The sequence below is a fragment of the Chlamydotis macqueenii genome, chromosome Z (assembly GCF_036417535.1).
Source record: "Chlamydotis macqueenii isolate bChlMac1 chromosome Z, bChlMac1.mat, whole genome shotgun sequence".
In the NCBI taxonomy this organism is placed as follows: Eukaryota; Metazoa; Chordata; class Aves; order Otidiformes; family Otididae; genus Chlamydotis; species Chlamydotis macqueenii.
The window spans coordinates 14775621-14781981 of NC_141593.1; positions in this window are offsets into that span (position 1 = coordinate 14775621).

Genomic DNA, 6361 nt, shown 5'->3' on the forward strand with positions numbered 1-6361 from the left:
CCCCTTGCCCCTCAGGCCCCCCCGCTGTCCTTCCCCTCGGGGCGCCAGGCCGAGGCCCTGCCGGCGATACTGCCTCACGGAGGATGTGACATCCCGTCCTACCTGCCCCTCACAGTCCCTTCCCGGCTTGTTAAGCCCGTAGTGCACCGAGCCCTATCTGATGGCACTATGATCACTTGGCAGGTTGGCAGTTGGCTCATGTACAGTTTCCCTGTGCAGCCTGTGGGCCCAGTCGTGATTTACGTCCATTGCTGCACAGGGGAGTGAGCATCCCCTGTTGCAGACAGGAAACTGCTCGATAAAAATGACGCACAGCTTTTAAATCCTGGATAATTTAGTTGTGAAACATCGCTCAAGTCAAAGAAATACACTCCCTTAGCAGCCGATGTCAGGTTCTGTGACATCCGTTTGCTACGGCGAGCAGAAGACAACACACAGTATCAGGATGCTAAACCCGTGTGATTGCCACCATCTTAGGGGCATGTGGAAATAATGCAAAAGAAAGAGGAAGAACTGTTGTTGAAAGTCTTAACACCTATTGTGTTTGTTCAATCTGTTTTGAAGTTGTAACTGTTCTATCACCATGTAAAATCACAGATTTGTGGTACAACTTTTCATAGTGCAAGGATTGAGAAACAGTAGTGAGAAATTGAGTTTTGTTTATGTGTGTTACCCTGCAGTCTTCTGATAAGCTTATGCCAGGCTGTGTACAAGCCAGTTCCATTTGTAACTCTGAAAAAACAAGTTGACAAAATGCAAACTCAGTAGGCGATGGCATAGTTACATCATGTAGACATGCTGTTATCTTCTGTGCCTACAGACCAAACAGATTTCTTCCTAGAAAAGTTGAACTGGGCATCTAAAACTTCAATTCCTCCTTCTTTTCCCTTCCTACCACAAAGAAGAAAAAAAAAATCAAAAGGAAAACCAGAATGCTGTCCTTGTTCTAGACTTAAAAAATAGTTCCTAACACCAGCCTCTCCTTACATGCTTGTGGCAAAACGTTTCCTGCCGTCAGGGTGCCTGGACTGTTCTGGCTTTAGAGAAGAGCAGATGCTCAGGAGATGAAACAGTCCATCTCGCTGAATTTGCGGGAGCTCACGTCAGGACAGCGAGTGCACCCCCAGACCTTGCAGCCCCTTCCCCACTTCCTGGGGGCTTAGCTGCCTGCGTGTCTTCCCAGCTTTACCTCTGACCTGCTCATCACTACAGACTTCTCTGGAAAACTGGGCTCTTGGCTGACTCCTCTTGCCGTCACTGGCCCCGCTCTGCTTTTTTGTTTGGGCACTGTGAGAGCGTGCCCTTGTTATGGAGGTCACTGCCCTTGTTGTCACGTTCAGCAGCTGGCTCACCCGGCCTTGCAGAGCACCCTGCCCTTGCTGCTTCCTGACAGCTTAAATCTGCTCATATTTGCTTTCAGAATGGTAGAGGCAGAATTGCTTTTTGCAGTTGTTTAGGGTGTTTAGGGTGTGTAGTCAACAATAAACACAGATGTAAATAGCCATCTTTATTACAGCACACAGATCTGATAAAAGAAAAGGTGCCAAAACAACTGAGATTAGCTTGGGAAGATGGCCCGTATTACTGCTTTCTTTCCCATGGTCCATGGTACAAGATGATGAATGATGTCTTTGACATTAATTTTCTGTGTTATAGAAGATAGTATGACATGTCTGAAATCATTGTTGTTAATTTTAAATTATGTATTTAGAAAAAAAAAAAAAAACAACAAAAAAACCCCGAACAAACAAACCACCAAATTAACCACCTGCAGCCCGTAAAATTACAACCATATTCTATTGTGCCAGTACTGAAGCACATTTGAAAATTACACCCTGCAAATGAGGAAGGAAAGCTAAAAGGTAAAATATGACAGACAGTTGCTAGAATTTTCAGAATTTTAAAACTAAGGTTAAGGACACAATGCAGTCCCAGTTTTTTAATAATTGTCTGAAGTTAAATTCAGAGACAGACATCTAATCTATGCTGCTAAAAGCAACGTATTTGTCTCCTCGGCAGGTTTCTGGATCCAGACTCTAATTTAAATTTACATCAAGTCCAGACATCCTCCTATTGCAGACTAGTTTGATGACTAATTTTTTATAGCCTAAGATATACTACTTTTTCTTATTAATCAGTACAATTCATTCTATAATTGCTGTCAATAGCATTATTCTTTTTATTCAGCTTTATGAGGCTCCTTTCTGCTTCTCCTGTCACTGAGTGTATCGCAAGGGAATAGTCACCAAAAAATTATGAATATTTATTCACGGTAAAGGATCTGCCTATACTGCTTTGGTAATAGACTACAATTGCTTTATATGAATCTCTCAGAAAGATTGCAGTAATAACATTAAAATTGTTGATGAGTCTTGTTCCAAAGCTCTTAGGTAATTAATTACAGTCCTCTAACCAATTTATGCTGCAGGTATTTGATTGCCACTATTTCTGGCCCAGCTTGTGAGAATGCAGGTCATTTTCCTTTGGTGGCTCTAGAGCTTAACCAATCTGTCCAGTGGGATTTTCTGTTGAGAATATTCCATAGTTTGGACTAATGTACCAAAATGAATGCTGCACCTTGGTAACATTAGAACCGGAAACCTGAGAAAGAAGAGGCCCAATTAATAAAGATGGTATTACCAAAGAAACTCAGCATAACTCAGAATAACCTTGGAGCAGGAACCTGCTCAGATGCTGTTAGCGGGAGGACAAACACATTCCTCCATTAAAATCCAGTCTGTTTTGATAAAAGATAAGTTTGAATTTGAGTGTCTCTCACCATTTGTCAGCTGTGTAAAAGTGGATGAGATCTCCTAATCCCATACTGTTTTGAAAGAAAACTGTTTGCTATCTGATCATTTACCTTTACTTCTGCTTTTAACCCGGTGTATCAAATCTAGGGCTCTGGTTTTGTCTCAACAGAGCCAATGGGTTCTTTGCTTCTGTTTAGTAATTCTTAAACATTCCTATCTGTGACTTTTTTTTCCTAAGGCCTCCTAGAGAGATAGACTCTGTCATATTAGGTTAAGTTCATAACTCTTAAAATAAATGAAATAGCCAGATGATTAAAGCTGTTTCTTAAAACCATTTAAGAGCGAATTTATTGGAATGTTCAAGAATACTACCTACAGGCCTGATTTGGATTTAATTCAATGGGAGCTACACTTCTAAGTCACTAAAACACTCACTGGGGTTTTCAGATGCAGCCAACTACATCTCTAGGTACCTAAACCCATTTAAAAGAGATCCTTAGCCAACTTTTTCAGGGAAAACAAAGCCATGTGCCATAATAATCTCTTGCACAAGACACGATGTTGAGAAGACTTTACTGAAAAAAAAGAAGTATTGATTCTGTTGTGTTGCCAAGTACAACATAGCGAAGGTCAAAAATAATGCTCAGGTACAGAGTGTGAGGTCACCCAAGCGAAGGTTTGGAAACTGGAAGCTTTTTCTTTTACGTATTTGTGGGCCAGGGTTCAGGGACAAACGAAACTGTACCAGACAGTAGATCTTCAAGTGCTGTTTGGATACTTCATATACCAGTATCAGGGAAGAAAGTTTTTTAGCTTCAATGACCAGTAGAAGTTATTTCTCATTCAATTCCTAAAAGAATGCACAGGAACCCAAACTTGAAACACAGTTGGCTGCTGGAAGAGGACTTCTGTCATCTCATAATGTCTCAGTTTGGTCTACTGAATCTAGGAAAACCTGACATGAGATAACACACATGCTCTGAAGAACTGGGTGATGTAAACAAAACTACCAAAGCCTGTCTTTTAAAGCAGGTCCAGTAAATGCAAACATTTCAGTACTATCTGAGTTGCAGATCTGGCTGGGTCTAAAAATGTTTGTGACATTGTGAAAATTCCAGTTATTAAAAGCTCTGAAAATGCATTTAGATCACACTTTGCTGCTTTTATACAGTATGCCTAAGAGAAGGAATTGCAGCACTGTTGCAATTTCAAACACGACACAGCAATTGTTGAACAAATAAGAATCTAATATTTGGAGGCTGGGAAGGTCAGTGGTGCAAGAAGAGGTGACTCCTAGGAAGCAGACACTGCTGTCCAAACCGGAGGTAGAAGCGCAGCCATGCTGCCTTCTAACAAACGTCAGAGCAAGCCAGGAATGCATGGAGCTTCCCAGCAGCCCGATGCTAAACCAACAGGGACCTCCCTTCCCTTCCTTCCCTTCCCAGGCAGAACACCCAGGAGTTCCCGCTTCTGATGGCAGTGCTGCTGTGGTCTCATCCAGAACCTCAGCTTCACTTTTTCTTATCCATACTGTGAGCTTGACTTTGCTCCCTTCTTTCTTCAGTCTCCCAACTCCCTAGCTTGCCTTTACGAAGTGGCAATATTTAGTGATTCTGGAAGTGAAACAGTCAGATGGTTCACAGGGGCCTCAGGCATGCCTGGGTCAGCCTGCAAAGTTACTTGCATCCTCTAATCCTGTGAAATGCTGAATATCTCCAGTATTCCAGGCATGGAAATTAAGGTACACTCCGTACTTTACTCAGTAGTTTGGGTACAGTCTATACACTCAAAAGGCCAGTGCTTCCATTGATGGAAAAGCTACGAGGAGCTGAAATGCCATGATAAACCAATCTAGAAATCTAGGACTCAAGAAAGAAGCATGAAGATAAAATCTGGAATCCGGAGCAGAACACAGGGAAGAAAATAAACAGAGCTGGCAGAGACAGTAAGATACTGATACCATCATGTGGTATATTCCAGCAATTTAGTGTTCCTGGTGCTCTGCTGACCTGGGCCCGGGATGACTGGATTCTGTCTGACACGCATTCGCTGTAGCCGTGTGCTGTCCAGGCAGTGCAGCATCAGAGTGCAAGTGAAAAGGGGGAAAACGTGTGCCATCTCAGATAGCACCAGCCAGGCTCGCACCCTCTGCCTCCCCAGCATGCCAAACGTGGCGTTCCGGAGGAAGAGCCTCTGTGTGTGCCCAGAGTCAGAGAGAGCAACTCCGGCTTCGGATTGGGACAGGAGGGTCCCTCTGTTGTCACTTCAGCAGGCAGAGGATGGAGCGACGCCAACGTGCGTCATGTACACAGCACTCCCTAGAAACCGGAGGGAGAGTTAGACCAGCTGCCTCGTCCCTGTTAGGAGGCTGTTGGCTCATCAGAGATGGTAACGATGTTTCTTGTTTTCTCGTATTTGTTTTGGAAGGAGTCGGTTTCTTTCATCAGGTGTGCCTCTGTGGGAGTATGCTAGCTGTTCTCCAGTGACCTTGCCACAGATGTTAATCGTTATTTTATCCAGGGAACCTATCAGCAGCTGCTTCATGTCATCTGCCAGGCTTTCTCCCATATTTGCAGTACATTGTTAGACATAACAGTTCCAAAACAAATACAAGAGTCAACCCTGAGGAGCTGATTTGAGTCGAATGCAGTGAATGAAAACAGACAGCAATTAGTAGGGGAGGATGAGGAAGAACAGAATAATGCTGCTACATTAAGTATTTCTGGCTAACTAGGTAAATATTTTAAGTATCCATTCTGTGAAACTTACTCCTATTAAGACCTCTCTTTCCCCACCATTTGCTGCTTTCTACATATGCATCTCTGAGGAAGAGTGCCTTTGACTAAGACGGCTTTGTGGAAATAGTAAATTAGTTCGAAGTTTCAAAGGAAGGAGGGAGTGAAGGAGCGGGCAGTGCCATGCAGTGGGAGGGAGGGTATGGAGTGGGCTGCCAGACGGGCATCATCGTTAGTCTTCAGAGAGAGGCCTTGATGGAGACGTGCGGTCCTCAGGGCCAATTATAAGAAATTCAGCAAAGAGGATAGGAAGGACCCAGCTGAAGAATTTGAATAGGGAATTGAATGAACAAAAGCAATAGAGATTATCTTTATTGCTAGCCTTGGCTGCCACGCTTTGAGCCCGAAGAACAGGCTCAGTTATTGTCACTGACGTGTTATTTCATGATAATAACAGCTGGGAGCAGAGATGGTTTGGAATAGGTAAAAGATACATGGGTTTGGCCAGCTTAAACTGAGCTAGTATCTGGAAGGGTATCTATAAAATTATGTAAGAAAGAGAAAAAAAAAAGAAGATTAATGACTGGAAAAATAGAAACAAAACGGGCAACAGCACAAAGATTATTGCAGACAAGGAAGAACAAGGACCAAGAGGGGGATTGGGAAAATGGAGCAAGGAGAAAGAACTGCATACTGGCATATAAAACAGGAATCACAGGGAAGGTTGCCATGAAAGCAGAGTGGGAGAGAGGAGCATTTACGTCTACCAATAGATCTAGGAGGTACAGTGGGCACTTGCTACAAGATATTGTCAGGAACATCTTGTCGTTTGGCGGGTAATCTGACCAGCATCGTTCTGTGTACAGGTGATGT